This window comes from Cuculus canorus, chromosome 1 (assembly GCF_017976375.1).
Source record: "Cuculus canorus isolate bCucCan1 chromosome 1, bCucCan1.pri, whole genome shotgun sequence".
Lineage (NCBI taxonomy): Eukaryota > Metazoa > Chordata > Aves > Cuculiformes > Cuculidae > Cuculus > Cuculus canorus.
The window spans coordinates 74739528-74757977 of record NC_071401.1 but is presented as its reverse complement, the minus strand read 5'-3'; the positions used below and the strand labels follow the sequence as shown (position 1 = coordinate 74757977).

At 36.5% G+C, this 18450-nt stretch overlaps 1 protein-coding gene across 2 annotated transcripts in view; it reads left to right on the top strand.

Moving 5' to 3' along the window:
* Positions 1-18450, top strand: part of PUDP (pseudouridine 5'-phosphatase) — a 73403-nt gene that overhangs the window by 50048 nt on the left and 4905 nt on the right. The window lies entirely within an intron of this gene.

Here is an 18450-nt window from a genome sequence, read left to right as displayed (position 1 = left end):
TCTATAGAGAACATAACAGCAACTGGGATTTCTGTTTTATTTTTAAAGCAGATCAGAAGAGAGGGTTGTCCTTATCTTGTCCGCTGTGTGGAATGCTTTCTGTAAAATTGGGGAAAACAGCTTTTTGAGCAGTCTTTGACCTTAGGAGTTCAGTCTTCCAGTTTTTGGGTTTCCTTAGGGATTGTCCTAGTTATCACATGGTATACCAGCTGTTTGCTCAGCAAGATCTAGAACTTTTTCCTGAATTCATAAAGCCTTTCTTGCTCTGCAGTGTGACTGAAGACTTATTTCTGCGTGGCAAGTTGTGATTTGAGTACTTCATATGTGTTGCTGGCTTAGCTCTTTCATTCTTGCTACTGTGAGGCACCACTGAATAATAAACAGCATAACTTCTTTTACATTTCCCACCCTCACTGGAAAAGCTATTGATTTCATACATATACCGGAGAAATTTAAAGGAATAAATGAGTAGTGAATTATACCTTTAAAATTAGTACTTATTAATAAACTATATGTTTAAATAATGTAAGATATACCTTTAAATAATATAAATTAAATGAAATACCTAAAAATAATATAAATAATCTATTAAAATATACCTATTAGGTATATACCTATTATTTAAATTAAGTCGGTATTGAAGAATTTAGAGTTTTATGTGTTAAGACCTCCACTTTGAAATACTATTGAAGCTTACAGCTTGGGATACAAAGATCACTGCACTCTAATGGAATGTATTTTTTATGTGATATGCTGCTGGACAGTCTGGTGATTGAATCCTACATCTTCCTCAGCTTCTAAATACCCTAAGCACATAGCCCTTATTTGTGTCTCACAGGCTGGATGAAGTCTGTTATTATGAAGCTCAGCTTCCAGTTTTGTGATTGTAATGAACATGGCTGTAGAGAGAAGAATGTGAGATATTCCACCACATCTAACTGTCCAGGACCTTTGAAGATCTGCTTTGCATACGTACATTTTCCCTAAATCCGTAATAGGCCACTATTTTATATTTACAAGACAGTTAAAAGGAAGGAGACAGTTATAAAGTTGTTTGTTTTGTTTGCAGTTATCATCCTTTCAGTTCATATGGTCGATTTTCTTCCTCCATCTTCTCCTGAGGCATGTGAACTTCTGTGTGCACACACCCCTCTTCCCCCCCCCCCAATGTTGGCAGTCTTCATTATATATTTGTGGAAGAAAAATGAGATGTTGCATGGCTTGAAAGTAATTTAGCTCTTAAGTGTTCCAGACGTTGCCCTTGTTACTGCAGTGCATGTTTATTTATGGATGTATTTGTCTTATGGAGATGAAAAAAGTCATTGAAATTCCATGCAAAAAATAACCTGGTCAAGGTTTGTTTTCACTTAATGTATCTGATTGCAAGAGGAAAGAAGGGTTATAATTGGCTCTTAATCTTTGGGGTACCCTACTTGGGGGGTGAGGAGGCAGGAATATTTTTTTTTCCCTTGCATTTGTCTTGATAATGTATCAAGTAGATGCTAAGGGACTTGATGAAATGTGATGCAGAATAGTAAATTATGTTCTGCAGCCTTCTTTGCTGCTACGTGAGATGAGTGTGTAAGCACAAAGAGACTGGTACACCTCCACATTTTAAAAACATTATATTCAGATTAGCAGGTCACTGGAGATACATTACTAATTGTTTCAGGGAACTCATTATGGGTATTATCACATATTAATTATGCATGGTAAGTAGTAAAGAAGAGGGGGGGAAAATCCTTCTTTTGTGATAAATTGCTCACTGAGTTATCTTTTCTTTCTTTCAAGACCTTGAGCGTTTTTTGCAGATGCCAAACAGAGCAGTCATTGAATAATTAGATTTTAATTAACACGAATTTTCACAAAAAAAGTTTTTAATGTCTTTTGGGTTATAGCAAACCTGAATAAATCCTCTTTCAGAAAGATATAGTGCACTGATCCTTTCTGCATCTCATGTTACCTTTGTAATCATCCCAGAGCTTGTTGTAACAATGCTTTTCAAAAGTTTCATGACAAAGAATGAAGACTGAAACAAGGAATTGTGTTGTTAGCAGAGTCTTTTGATAGCTTCTTTGTGAATAATTGTCATGAGGAGACCTCTGGAAACTTTTAGGTCAACTATGTGTTGTTTTAATGCACCAGCTGGAAGAGTTTGTTTTTGTGCATCTCTTCTTTTTTTTTAAAGCTACTTGCTCTTTGTGGAGATGCAGTTGTAGGTAATTTTCATAGAGCTTCTACCTGTGCCAGGGTTCTGCTTATTCTGTTATATGCTAAAGAATTTGTAAGAGTCTTTTTTTGGCACTCTTGAAGAAAACCTGTAACACATACAGGACCATCAATTAACACTGACAAATTATTTATAGTCTAAACAGGGCAAAGTATTTTGCTCAGACTGATTGCTGTATCACTAAATAAGTGTGCTTACAAGATGATTACAAAGTGTACTCCATAAAGCAATGTTTGAGAATTTTTTTTCATTATTATGGTGATACACTGAATATATAAAGATAAAAGACCTCATAACACACACAAGAACTGAAGAAGTGACAGATTTATCTGCTAAAAAAAAGGATGCTTAACGTTTCCATTCCAGCATCTCTTTATCTTAGAATAATAGCATGATTCAAAGCCAAGAAGGGAATGGTTCAAGTTAAGCTTCAGTAAGATTGAAGCGATTCTGATTTAAAGTAGAAAACCGTTCCAAGCAGTGGTAGAAATACTGTCCTATTCCATCAAAGAAAGTTTTTTCTTTTTTTTTTTTGTTTAAATAATACTGAATATCGGGATTGCTGTTCTTGCTTAGATTCAGTGCCCATCTTATTTAGTGTCGTCTTTGATGACATCTAATACCAAAGGCTTAGTCGCCTTTTAGCTAGACAAGGTGAATTTATCCACTCAGATTCTGTAATTGAAGGCTCCTTTTTAACAACAAAAAAAGGCTTTAGTAACTCTTTCATGGTATTTGATTTTTTTTCTTGATGCTTATGACTACAATGAACTCTGTAAAGCTTTTGCATATGTTCTGAAATTCTCACTTTTTAACTTCTTTGAACATCAGCATTTTATATGCTATGAGTGAGAAAGATAAGAAGTAATTGATTTACCACTCACTATTTTGAGTACTACTCTTCACATCCCTTTTTACGTCTTGCTTTATAAGTAAAACCCTATGCAGTCTGTTCAGACTCTCACTGTCTGAAAGGTTGTGATTTTTTTTTTGGGGGGGGGTGATGGTGGTGGGTGTTTTGCCTTTTTCTTTTTCCTCATAGACATTCTGATTGCCTACCTTCAGATTCTTGCTATCAAAAACTTTTTAACATAATGTCTGTGACATAAAGTACCTAGAGTATTCCAGATGAGACAGCATTACATATGTCTATGAATATATACAATAGCACCCAAGCTCTGAGTTTTTCACTGAGCTGTCTACAATGATGTCCAGTATTTAAACAGAATGTTACAAGATGTACATTATTTATTATTTGTTAGCTAATTTATATTGCTTACATTTCGTCAAATTTTATTTCATTTGACGCTTGACTGCCAGTAGACTACCTTTGACACCAGTAAGTTTCCTACAGGTGTTTCTTTTTAGCTAACCTATGTAACTTGTATCATCATCAGATTCAACTAAGTTTAGTGGTAAGGCTCCCCAGTCAATAATTCCCTGACTAGCGTAAGAATTCTTTTGAAATGCATCTGCAACTACTTTCTAAAATAGTATCATGGTAATAAGAAATGGCTTTTAATGCTGGCAACTCCTTCACTTTATTAGTTGCTTCAAAGCCTCAGGGTCTTGCTGACCAGTAAAGACTAGCTGATGAGATTTCATCTATTATTGAAAATATCTTCTGTTACAGAGCATGTTTTCCTTCATTAGAAAGTTATCCTCTTTCTCTTGAACCAGATATCTGGTCACAGTGATCCTTTCAGTTGCTGTCACCAGAACACATTATTGCATCCTGCAGCTTTAGACTAAATAGTGGAAGCATTAGACATTGCAGCCTATTGTCCTGAGCTTTAAAGCTATTACAGACTCAAAATATTACTGATTAAAAAAAAAGTGCCATGGGCAAAAAGCATAATAGTATGTAACTTATCTTACTGCTTCCCACTTTCAATAATGCAGTTATTCCAACAGAACCTTTTATTCTACAAAGAATGATCATGTCTCTGAGGTAGAATGCATTTGCAGTTTTCAGATTAGCTGTGATAGATCCTTTGAAGACTGCTTTCGATTGTGAATTTTTAACTTTTCATGCAGAATATTTTCATCAGGCTGATTTTTTTCTTATTAAACTTCAGCTAGAAGTGTTTGTGATTATTTTGATATTTAATTAAATAGAAGATAATAAATAAAATAGAAGATAATAACTTTCTAGTATAGTAATAACTAGTACAATGGTGATATGATAACTTTCATGGAAAGCTATGTTGTGTAGAGCAGATGTTTAAAGTGTGGGAAGCTGGAAGTCCTGCAGTCAGGTGTTCTAGGAGTCAGGAAGAATGCTATGACTCTACCATACTATGACTGTTACTAGACCTAGGAATGCTCTTGAGTTTCCTGATGCTTGCTGGATGATAGGCATGGAGCCTGCCCTGGACAACTGTCAGAGCACTATGATATATATAAACATCGAAAACTATAAGAAGCACAGATGTAGCTTGTAGAAAACAACCACTCCCTCCACACCCACACTTTGCCATTTATTTAATGAAGGTTTTGTGTCAGTGAACAATGTTGAAAATTCCACTTTTAGATGACTAGCAAGCATTGTCCCTCAATTTTCCTCAGAATTAAAAAGTTAAGAGAGGTCATTTCTGAAAGAATTAAGTGAATCAGCTAGACCTGCATTAGCTTTCAGCTGTATTCTTTGCTGCCCTGGTCCAGCAAGGAGCAGAAGTGGTTTAAGCAAGACAAATTTCAGTTAATAGCTGAGCAATAAGAAGGGGAGGAAGAAAAGAATGTATGAACAATTCCTGAAAGAGTGTGTTTTTAAAGATACTGCTGAAGAAGGATGAAGAGTGTAGGCATGGAGATTGTACAAGGCACAGAGGTCAGCATGATATAAGACATACAGCTGAAAGTGGGAGAAAGAGATAAAGAATGCAATTAAGTGAAAGGATAGAAGATGTCTAGGGAGTAAAGGAAATAAAAGCAAGACATACAGTAATTGTGGGTAAGGTAATATAGGACCTTGAAGGTGAAAATGAAAACTTGAAGTTGAAACTGCATTAAGTAACATATATAACTTCATTATAAATTATGAAGAGTTAATAGTGCGCAGTACTCCATTTGTCCTTTATGCTTTTCCAAACATTTTTTAGGGAGTGTAGATGAAGAGTCAAGAAACAGTAGATAAGTTAATGATGTATGTACTGAGATAGTAAAAGCGGTTGCTTTTTTGGGGCTAGGCATTCTGTCTCAAGAGGATTCATAGATGATGTGACAGGGCTAACATTACAGCAGAAACTCTTCAAATATTTAGGATGCTACATGTCTAAATTTAAAATCTCGTGAAGAAAGTGGAAAGAAGAGTCAGCTGCAAATGTGTGCTTTGGCATGTCTCTGAGAGCAAAGCAGTTTTCTTTTGAAACACTGATGTTGGAGTTTCATCTTCTATTCTGTCTTGCATTAACTAGTAATTCTGTGCCATTTGGACAATTTATTACTGTCCCTTTCTCCTGTGACTTCATTTTTTTTTCTTATCATCTAGCAATCAGTTGAAGAGCAACTACACTTGAAACATTATGGCTGACTTTGAGTAGGCTGATGGAGGGCTGATTTACTGGTATCTTACTATTTACAGTTCTTCTTTACAGCTGTGGTGTTAGTACTTGACAGCTTTAAATTTCTTTAAGATGATTAATATTCAGTAAAACGGCTTTCTTCTTGTTTCTCTCATGTTTTGTGAAACTGATTTTCTTTTAATAATAGTGTTAATAAAGGATGAAGGCAACATTCCATAAGTCGGTTATTCAGAAAAAGCCTTCAGTGCAGTTTCTTTCAAAAATTCTGAAATGTATCCATTCTTTGAAAGAACAATAGTCTCACCAACTTTCACACCATTTTAAAAAATCTGTGAATTGAGTCCTTAGCTTCTCTGTCTGAGCTGAGTATGTGATCTGGCTTTGTGTAAAGTGATTACTAGTAAGAGCTTCAGGCTCAATGTCAGTCCAAGGATGAAGCAGCCCATCACAGAATGCGGTATTTTAATAAAAGGATTTCAGTTACTCGGCAGTATGAAGACATAATAATGCTAGTGACATGCTGCTATATTGCTTTAGGATCAGACTGAACATTGGAATAATAGCAGTATCAAGAAGAAAGGAAAAATAAGATGTCTGATTTGAGCATCCCTTTTTTCCCTATTGATTTCTATGTTTAGCATTGTATGGTATGTCAGGCCCTCGTTATAATGACCTGTAAAGGAAACTACTTGGATTCTTGGTCTTATATGTTAAGAATTGAGCATCATGTGATACATAAACTTGTACAGAATTGTATAGTTCCTAAGAAAGTTCTACCACAGGATTCAGCTGTTAAGTTGTGTGGTAAAAGTGCATCAACAGACCCACAAAAGACCTCGGAGAGGCAACAGCATGTGTGGGATCCCAAATCACACCCTGCCTAACTGCTCCCAGGCCTTCCACAGGAGCCATTAGCCCATCAGAGTCTATCTCCACAAGACCAGGGGAGCACAGAGTCACAAAGGCAGGTGGGAGCCCAGATGAAGAACTCAGATGGAAGGATAGGTAGTTCCAGGAGAGCCTTTGCCCTGGTATTCAGGCATGAGACCCATCAAGGTGCATCAGTGCTGGATCCCCTTTTGAACCGAGGGAAGTTGCTGTCTGTGGTGTGACATACATATGGAATCCAGGGGAAGAACATTTCGGGATTGCACTGACTTATTATGGAGAAATGGATACAGGGATAAAAATGCTGCATGTGCGTAAATAGGTGATACACCTCTCTGAGCTCTGCTCCTGACCAGCACAGGCTGTCCTATCTTATTAAATTCCACTTCTAATTTTTTTCCTGCCTGGAGGACGTCTGTTCTCTGGGGGAGAGGGAGAAGGGCCTGAGTGCCAGCAACCGGAGCCAGATACCAGGGCAGCGGCCCGTGTGTCCACAGTGCCAGCAGCTGAGCTGGGACTGCTGCTGGAGAGCCTGTTTGCTTGAGAGCCAGTGCCTAGAGGGAGTGAAACCAAGTGCCAGCCTCCAACATGAGACCACTGGTCACAGGGGCCCAACTGATGTATCCATGGTGCCAGCAGCTGGACTGAGCATTGATATGTGCACGTGAGTGTGTGAGTACTAGAGAAGAGCCAGCTGGACAAACCCATGGGTTCATGTGAGTGCTGAGTGTAACTGCATTGATCTACGTGGCCAGCCATGTATTTATGTAAGTGTATGCGTGCATGCATCTGCTGGGGATGCGTGCTTCACTCTAGCCATCAGTATAGATCTCCCCTTTCTGTCACCACATCACACAGTAAATGAACATGTGTGTATATGTGCATGCATATATATGTGTTTTCTAGATATGAAAATGTGTAGATCCCTCTCTGTAGAAACATACTTGGCAATTTTAGCTACTAATGCTCCTTAGATGCTCTTTTGACTTTGTAGTAATGTGACCTGTAGTAACCACGGAAGATTGGAAGGAACAGCTAGTTAGGAAGGCACACAAAGTAAGGAGAAAAATGTTTTTAGTTGATAGGCAAGTAGGGGAACAAGTGGGAGTGAAGAACCTTGGCTGGCAGCCTACAGCACTGCCACTGTTGAGCACAAGAACACCTGACTGAGAAAAGCATTTAGAGTGTCCTGAGCAATGTCTTTGTTCTCCATCGAGGTGCAAGATGGTGGTAATTTGAAGACGCCCATAATGACTATTGTCAAGTGATTTTGTAAGATTTTTTTTCCTGTTTATTTTGGTAACGAAATTTAAAAAGTGATCTTGTTGATTATAATAGTAGTTCTAGATAGAATAATTGTTCCTTTATGGTTTTTACCCAGTATCTCCGGCAATTCCAGAGAACTGCTAGTTAAATTACTACTTTACTTGTCAGTGAGGAGGTGGTTCTCTATGGCTTTGAAAGTATTGAAATGTTTTATCTGCAGATGCGGGATCAATGGAGAAAATAGAAGTTTTAGTGTCTTTTCTGACATTGTTTTCCTTGCTAAGGCTAGAATTTACAAACCTTTGAAGAATAAGAAACAGATACATTCAGCTACATCTTCAAGACCTGCAAACCTAGAACATATATCTTCAAGAAAATCTTTATGCATGGATGAGGAATTTCAGTTCTCAATCTTTGGATGTATTTGCCATCTGGTTTATAAATTTTCTCTGCTCAATAATGAATCTTACTTGTATGTCAGTAGAAGTAGTTGAAATCAATTAGTAAAGTTTTAAAATACAGTAAAGAGAAAACATTACAATTCCTAATTAGAAAAAAATGGGAGGAAAATTACTTGAGATATTTTCTGTACACTGAATCATGGTGTCTGAGATTCCCTTTTGTTTCTTCACCTGATAGCCTGTCTTTTATTTTCTTTTTTTTTTTTTTTTTTTGTAGCCACAGCATATTTTACCTGGTAGCCAGAACATATCTTTCAGTGGATTAGGTGGCAGTGACACTTTGTCACCTTGACATACCTGCTGCAATCTGGTTTCCCCAAGGAATCCTTATATACTGTTTGGGAGCTGAACCTTCCAAGTTATCAGCAAAATGTTGCTTGTAGCACTCAGCTGCCTGTCAATTTATCCAGATTCTTGGCAATACCCGTGGCAATGTCTGTTTCTGAAGTGATCGTGTTGCTGTATTAGAGGTGTTTTCTCTCAGGTCATGTGTTGTGATGGTTAGAACAAAGTAAAATCACTGTTTTAGATATTCCATGGTATTCTTACTAATATACAAATACACGTAATTTTATTTTAAAAAGAAGAAAAGTAGGGTGGCCTGTCTTTAGGCAGAGACAACTTTGGGTTTTTTTTTCCCAAAACAAGTGTCTTATAAGCACATTAACTCCCATTTAGGTGCTTGACTGCAGGCATTTATAGAGAAGGCAATTTGCCTTTGACTTAACTATGTAGAAATATATTTGTGTCAGTATTGGGCTGACTGACACGCTTCCTAATGGAATATTTTGTATTCTTGTCATAGGTTCTCTAATGGTCACTTTGCTATATGTTTTGTCTGTATATTTTGTCCATTTGTAATTCAGACCTTTAAATTTAGAAATTCCATTACAGTGCCATCTGTCCCTGCACCAATAAGTGTGGCTGCACATTCTGAACCGGAAAGAAAATCAAATTAATTTCATATTCTCAGAAAAAAAGATAATTATGACGGCTGATAGACATCAAGTTTACCATGAGCTAGCAATGTGCCATTACAGCAAAGGCAGCTGATGATGAGGTTGTCAACAGGTTGAGGAAGCGGATTCTGCCCCTCTAATTAGCACTGGTGAGGCCACACCTGGAGTACTGTGTCCAGTTCTGGGTTCCCCAGTACAAGAGACATAACAAACTACTGGGCAAACTCCAGAAAAGGGCTACAGAAATGACTGAGGGACATGAGCATCTCTCAGATGAGGAAAGGCTGATCAAGCTGGAGCGGTTTAGCCTGGAGAAGTCTTAGGGGGGTTCTTGTTAATCTATACAAATACCTGAAGAGAGGATGCAAAGACTATAGAGCCAGATTCGTCTTGGTGGTGCCCAGTGGCAGAACCAGAGGTAGTGGACACAAACTGAAACACAGGAGGTTTTCCCTGTAGGTCAGGAAACACTTTTTTACTGGGTGACTGAGCACTGACACAGGTTGCCCGGAGAGGTGATGGAACACTTGAAGATACACAAACACCTGTGGACATGATATTGGACAAATGGCTGCAGGTCTTCCTGCTTGAGCAGGGGGTTGGACCAGGTGACCCCCAGAGGTCCCTTCCAACCTCAGTCATCCTGGGATCCTGTGATTCTGTGAGTCCGTATGAGATTTACCATAGTAGCACAGCAACATGTCAGCAAGTTTTAAGGTAACAATTCCAACAGTGACAGAAAAATGGACATTTGGTTTATTTGGGAAATCAACCCTAATCCCTTTTCGAAAGACACACTCAAAATGTTCAAGGTCAGCAAATGCAGGATACTTCAGATCACTGGGTTCATTGGATAAGTGGTGATTCTTACTTTGAATATAAAATCGTTATTGATGAGCAAAGTAGTTTTCACTTAAACATATGGGCTATTGCAGTGTTTTGAGGACTTTGTCCGTGAGAGGTCAATTTACAGGCAGATAGGTGGTAGTTTTCCTTTTAAACTAGTCTGCCATCTGTCAGCTTTATACCCTGTTGACATCTGAACATTATTTCTGATTCAAATATACAAATGAGAGCTTTTTTAAATAAAAATGGCATTAAGAAAAAGTTGATGAGAGCCCAGATAGTGATAAACTTGGTTTCTTTGAAGAACTGAGTACCCAAAAGACATTACTTATGGCAGAGGTTTTGCAACAAGCACAGTTAGTAATTGCTAACATCATGGCTGGTATTCCCAAACTACTGTTAATATTAAGCCAGTGTCATGGCTGTGTTAGTTACTAATCTAATATATATTAAACTGAATAAGCCTTAGGCCACAGAGAAGGAGACTGACTGTAGAGACATCATACATACACCATGCATTTATACATGTGCATACATACACAGATTAAATAAGCTTTAATTTTCTATTTTCCTTCATTGTTTACTCTGAAACATTGAGTTACATCTTATGCCCTATATTCTTTTCACTGAAAATGACCTGTTATTCTGCCTATAAGCATGACTGAGTCAAAATAAGCCTTTGATTGAGGTGATTAGTATCATTCTTTTATTTAGTAGAGCTGGTCTAATAGAAAAACAGGCACAGTTTGTAAGTGTGGGCTATCACTGCATTTAAAGAAAATAAAGTGTTTCCATGCAGTATTTTAAATAGCTTGGTGATATGTTGCAATAGGAGATTAAGACTCAAATAACTTTCTACTTATGGATTAATTTTAAAAGTGTATTAATTTTCATAGTTTTAGAAATATTTGAACTTGGAGTTTACAGTGAAAAAAAGTATTTTAGAGGAGTTGTCTAATGACTGATTCACATAAAACTGCTCGATATTCATTGGCTTTTCATTTTGCAGTATTCGTAGTTTGAAATACCTGGATAATTATTGCTTTCCTAAAATAAACAAAGCAACATGATAAAAACAAGCTAGAGATTAATGTGAAAGAGATTACTGCTCTAAGAACTCTTAAAAAAATATTTTGACATTTTCTTTTTAACTTTCCTCTTATTCTTAATATATTTTTTTACCAATAATAGTTCTATTGTTCTTGCAGATCTTGCTGTGCTTGTGCTTGTGCTTGTGTTAATCCCGCATTCAGGATTAGGAGATTGCTCTCCATTGCATTGATTATTTCTCATAATAAAACGTTCAAAAGGGGTGTATCATGCATATTATACGTAGAAATATGTCGTTTATTATTAATTCTGTTACTTTTGATGGTAGCTTCCATATTCTTTAGAAATACTATATTTAGCACATCCACAAATACTTCCTCAGGTAGAGAAAATGTTCTGAACTCTCTTTGCCTGCATAGTTCAAAGAAGCTTTGCCAACTAAGATGCTGAGAAGTTACCTTTTGAAATTGTGAGGGCAGTTACTTAAATAGATCTGATTATCATTGTAATGAGGTGTTTCATTTCAGATGTGCTACTTTTAGATTGCTATGGCAAAATAAATTTTGGGATTATGACATTCATATCCGTAATCCCAGGAATAAGACTGTAGTTTGAAGGGGTGAACCTGCTGTGATTTTAAATGCTGACCAAAAAGGAGGATTTAAATTCCTCTTCAATGTTCCTCTTCACTCACAGCTGTTACATGGTTATTCTCCCATTTTTGAGCCTATAGGAGAATAGCTTTCTGTTAGGGTACAGAGTTGATTCACAAAAGGGTACACAAATGCAACACCCATAACTAGAAAAGAAATAGAAGCACATACTGTTTAACAGATTAGAGAAAGAGAAGAAAGAAATAACCTTTCATTGGCAGCAAATCATTAGTTTGAGCCAGCTACTTTTGAAATTACCTCCTAGGAACAGGTTAGGATCTTGATAAGGAGAAAATTGTCTAATTTGATCATTTTTGCTTTTGTCTTAATCATGTACTTAGAATTTAATGGCATATGGCGGAAATATATTAAAATGAAGCATGTATTTTGTTAGTGTTTTGTTTGGTTTCCTTAAAGGTGATAGTGTGTGGCTTTGTGCCTGGAGTCTTGTGCCATTAATCTTAAATATTCTCTAAAAGATAACTTTCAGCTGTCTGAAGCTGGAAAGAAAACTTCATCCTGACAGTGAACAGTTAAAGCGTAAGACAGCTACATCTCACCAAGTCACTTCATACCGCTGACACTGTGTCGTGTAGGGTTCAATGAGAAGCTTGTATGGAACAGAAATGAAAGGTCTTTCCATGACTTCCTTTTCACTCTTGATGAAAACCTATTTAAAGGTGAATGCCTCTTCTTGATCTTTCTTTTTTTACTGAAGAAATTAGGAAATTACTTTATTTCTGCAGTATATGTGAGTTGTTATTAACACTTATGTCAAAGATAATTAAGATGATGTTTACAGCATATTAAGGTACATTTTAATATGCAGGATGGTCTTGGTCTTCATGTGTAGGAAAATAACACTTGTCAAGGAGGCATTATAAATCAAGAAGAAACTAGTGCAGAAAAGTAACACTGGTCAAAGAGGCATGATAGAGCAAGAAGAAACTAATGCCAAAAAAGAAATATGCTACTTAAAAAAAATGGATTGTTCAGTAAGAATCAGCTGCCTTCTGCAGCACTTGCTGGGTTGTTCGTAGGCAAGTGGTGTCCAGTTATGCAAAACAGACAGGGTACTTTGCTATTGTCAGCCTGCTGTACTGCACCTGCAACTTTGTAGACAATCCCTGTGTCAAAAAGGTCCTTGAATTTATTTCGGAAATACTTTTGATACCTGATTCCAATTTCAGTTTGAGACTTATAATTTGGATTCATCAAAACAGCTCTTCCTTTGGTTCCTGCCTCTGATGTGTTTGCTCATGAGATGGGGTCAACCTCTCCTCCAGGGTGCAGATTAATTGTAGAGCAGGCAACAGGCACAAGCTGGAACACAAGAAACTACTGCTAGGTGCTCAGAAAATCATTTTCACCATAGGGGTGGTGTAATATGGGAACAGGTTGTTCAGGAGGTGTGTGGTCTCCTTCTTTGAAGATACTCAAAGCTCACCTGGTCAAAGCCCTCAGCAGCCTAGTCTGGCTGGACATGCACTGAGTAACGGCATTTCTAAACAGACTCCAGTGATCCATTCTAGTGTAAATTATCCTACAGTTCTGAGCTCTTCATGAAAGGTGCAGTTACTGGAATATATGGTATCTCACATGTCAAGAAAGTCAGTGGTTTTAGTAAAGCTACGTGTCTGTGGAAGGGAAGACAGCACAGATCAACTATTTTATTGTACCAAATTATTTTTTAGGCCACTTTTAGAGGTAAGTGGCTTAAAAATCAGCATGTTATGCAATATGAGAGCATCTTGAGTATTTGCCTTGTGTCCTCTGTAAAAGAACAATACTTTTCTTTGGCTAATCCCAGCTAAAGCTGATTGGGTTAGGTTTCTGCTGCCAGGATAATTGGACACTGTTTCAGAAATGCCTGGGAATTTCTTGAGGCCTGTAACACAAGTTGCCATACAAAGTTCCCAGTGTGCTGTCCTCTAAACACACAGTCCTCTGTGAAAGAGAGTGCTCCAGCCATCCGGAATGATCGGAGTAACCCCGCATGTAAATGTGACCTTCTCCGTGCCTCACAGAGCCACTGTGTCTGGGTCTGCCTGTCACTCAGTGACAGTGCTCAGAAGCACTTTCTTTCACTTGATTGAGTCTTAAAAACAAGCAAGAAATTTGAAAATTCTCCTCCTTCTTCACCATCCAAACTATTTTACTCCTTCTGGTTTACCTTAAGATAATGTCCTGTGAAGTGGTTTGTGAGAGACTAGCTTCCAGTTCAGGCTGAAATGTAAAGTGACATTTATGCAAGAGCTGGAAATGCAGAGTGGTCTAATTATGTGCAGATATAACACACTCTTTTTTTTTTTATACTAACATTTTTGCTTTTATCTCATAATTCTGGTAGATAATTTGATTCTTGTACTGTTCTTCAATGTACTCCTAGTAGCAACTTAATGCAAATCGAACTAAAAAGCATATATATGTATGATTTCCAAACATTTCTTAATATGAATCACTGAATCATAAAGAATGGTCACTGATAGTTACTATTCAGTGTGCTCTGGTGCTTAATTCATTTGATTATATATTTCTTGCTTCTCTGTTCATTTGTTAACAGCATTTAAAAACATCATGGTTTACTCCTCATTTTCCTTAACAGAACTGAGTTGTGGGGCTGAAAGATGCATGACTTTCTTACAGCATTTTTAACATGACTGTCATCTCTGGCTAATCAAACTGTCATATGTCTTTAAAAGAAAATTAAGTGTAGTTTCTTAATGATACTGAGACTTTTCCCAACTATTTCTGGAAAGAGTTTAAACCTAAAGATGGAGAGAGAAACATTAACTGAGATATTTCATTATTGTTTTTTCTTAATTCTTCCGAGAGTTAACACAGTTGGAGACTAAAAATTGCAAATACTGTAGCTGCTTAAAATGCATTTATTCAGTAATGTTTAAGTTACTCTAGTGGTAAATGGGTCACCCAGAAATTAATTTTCCCCTTGTTACTAGATACTTTGTATATCAAAGCATAGGAAAAAATAAAACACAAGTCACCTAAAAAATAGCCCAGCATCTGTGTTATCGTGTTAGTGAAGTGATGGCGTTTCCTTTCTCTTTTTGTGAATTTCCATCATCTCCTGTAAGCAATAAAAACATCTTTTCAGCATCTGAACATTTTTAAGGGATATAGATAGGTCTGTTATTGTATTCTGAATTATATTGTGATTCTTGAAAAATCTTAATATCGATCACACAATAACAATTGGTCAATAGTGGAATTACTTTTGAGAATATGAAGTTAGCAACGAAAAAGAGATAGAAGGTTTTGAACAAAATGAAAACCATGGTTACAGTAATGGTATCTTTCAGACTGATGATTTATATCTTAGATACCATTTAGTTCTGAATTATGACCACAAACTATGAGCTAGTTTTTCACAATAAGAAGAGTAAAAATACTTTGGAAGTGAACCATCAACAAGTTACATGTAGAAATGAAAGGCCTGACTGCCTTCTGGTTCGCAGGGATGAAGAATGTCACTTTGCATTAAATATGAACTAGGCTTATTTGGTGGATTTCTTCTTGTGGCCTGTTTTGGGACTCACTTTCATACCCGTTGAAATCAGTGGGGATATTTTTAGTGATATGATGGAATTTGAATTAGGCTCTAGATGTATATAGAACACTGTGTTGTGCGTGTATATATAAATTAATGTATAAGGTTAGCAAATGTTTTCAGAGTGCAAATTCATGTCATGGTTCTGACAAAAAGGTCTTAATAGTCCTTTTTGAAACTGTGATTTGAGACTTCAAAATTCCATGTTTTCCCTTTTTGCTTTCATTCAGCAGGAGAGAAAAAGAATAATTATTAGTCTTTGGTTTTTAACCACTTTTATTCCTGGGGTGCCTTTTGGGCTTGGGTTTTTTTTGTGTGTTATTTTGTTTTGGGTTTTTAAGTCATGAGTACATACAGTGGTTTTGAAATGGGGTTTTATGCATGGTGGAACATTTGTTCTGTTAGTGGTTCCTCAGAAGGCAGCATAGTTTTAACTTGGTTCTGACTGAGACTCAATAGGATTGACTTATTTTTAAGTAGATTTTGCTTTGTGAAAAAGTTAACTATGTCTGCTTCAGTTTGGACAAACGATGAGGTAAATATTACGGTAATAAAAGGAAAAAAGTTGACAACTAAGTTTAATATTTTTTTATATTAACTGTTTCTCATGGAGCATATGGGGGTTACAATGTAAAAATATATTAAAAGAAAAATTTAGGGAAGAAAATGAAGGAGTTATGCATTTTAATTATGCATTTTAAAGATGATGAAAATTTTCGTTCTTTCTTTGTACAGCAATAGAAGATAGTGTTTAGTGTGCATACAAGTTCTGTGTGTATAAATTGCACCACCTTTAGTCTCATCCTTCATTCTGTTTTAGAATTGATATGGTAGTGTCATATGTGATCAAGGATACTTTTTCGACAAACATTCCCTGTGCCTGTATATTGTCTACACAGGTTTTTCAAAATCTTAATTTCAAAACTAATGTTAAGCTTTTAGCCTTCCAGGCTTCTTAGTTACCACTAATAGCAATAATACTTATGAGTATCTGTGTTATTTGCATAAATATTCCATCCAGACATTTACAGGATATATATGCTGTACATACCAAAAGCGTAACACTATTTTCTTATGTTCTTAGATTTCATGTTGGAAGATGAGGTAATGAGGAACTGCAGTGACTTTATTGTTTCTTCTTTTGCTTAAGTGATTAATTTTCCTTTTTCTAGATTCATAGAGTGAAATACAAATTAGTATGCTTCACTACTTTCCTTTTTACGCATCTAGTTCATTCCAAAGTGAAAACTGTCCTATATTAGTATGACCTTTTGAGAGATGTCATAGCAGTGGTATTGATCAGTGACACAAGTTTTAGAAATAATGCAGAGAAACAGACAGAATCTCAGCTGATGTCTGTATAAATCTCATCCGTCTCTCTCTTTGGAGTGATGCTGGTGTTGCAGTACTTATGCAAAATGGTAAAGAACTTGGCTGCTTTCATATCTCTAGATTTAATATGTGGGTGGGCCAGGACCGCGAACAGTTTATAACATCTCTATGCAGATAAGTTAATAAATCCATTTTGTATGTGAACCTCTGTAAACCTTTCATCATCCATTAAAAGTGTTGCTATGCTGTTGACAGTAAGTGTCAGTAGCAAGGAAGACAGGAGGAAGACCTAATACACTTATTTCCTGTAACATTAAAGCCACTGTAATTATGGGTCATTTGCCTGGCTTCTTTGGTAATTAAGAGTTTTAATTGCTTCTAGTTCCAGGGAATTAGTTAAGCTTTTCATTATGCATATTGCCTTCCATAATCATCAGCTCCTCTGGTACAGTAAGCTTAGTGACATCATGGAAGTCAATTAGGTCTTCCAAGGCAGAGCACTGAAGTGCATTTCTTTGTATGAGCTGGATTAGAAAAGGTTTCTGAAAGGCCTTGATAATGCTGTTTTGTGCAACATTTAAGCTTACTCTTCAAAAGGAAAAGCCTGTCAGGGTTTCATTTACTATTTCAGAGTCCTCAGAGTGCTTAGGGTCACAAACTAAATATGGTATTGTTAAGAATAAAGCCCATAGGCAGAACTGCACTTCTGTTCTAACAGCAATTGTTCCAAGCTTTCCAGGATCAGCTGGTCACATATTTGTAGTTAGTAACAGTGATAATGATCAACGTTTTAAAATAACCACATTGTTAATCTGGAGTTCAATGACTGTATAAAGGAAATGAGCACAAAAGAGATTGGTGTGATTCCATTGGCTCATTAAAAATCATTACTTAATGATTACTTAATGTATTACATGCAAGGTAGAAAGCACCTCTTTCTGTTGGCAGACTCCAAGTGGTTGCTGACATGTTGTCAAGCAAGAATCAATATTTTAAAAAGAAAAGAAAGCAGAAAGGAAGGGTTCTTTCCTTCTTCTTCTTCTTCCATAGTCTCTGATACAGATGGATGTATATAGCACAAGTATTTACTATATCTTGCAAAAATGTTTTCTTTGAATATTACAGAGTTTTTGTGGGTTGCAACTTGGTTCTCTTAGAGCACAGCCAGAACAGACAAACACTGTGGATCCTAATCTTCCCTGGTGAAATAGTAATGGGTAGTGGCAGGAAGGGATGCCTTATTATATGCATTCTGGAATGGACTCCAGAAACATCCTTTAGTATATAAAAGTTCAGACTAGATGTTTTGTAATATATTTTTGTTATATATTTATTTATGTTATATATTTATTATTCAATATTCTGATGTTAAACGATAAAACTCAAATAAATAATTTATTTTTAACAACTTTGTTTCCAAGCTGTGATCTTGACTGATTGTGACTATTGTAAGACATGGAACTTTTACCTGACTAAACTGTCTCTTCTTTAACTGTAGCCATCCAATATAATTGCTGGTTTTCTTTTTTATTGTTGCTTTGGGAGAATTAAGCTAATAGCGCATGAATTTGACAGCATTGTTCGGACAAGTGACTTGTATCTTACTCTCCACTCATCCAGACTGCTTATATTGACCTAGGTAGTGTAGTCTTCCCCCTTCTTTGTACGGAGGA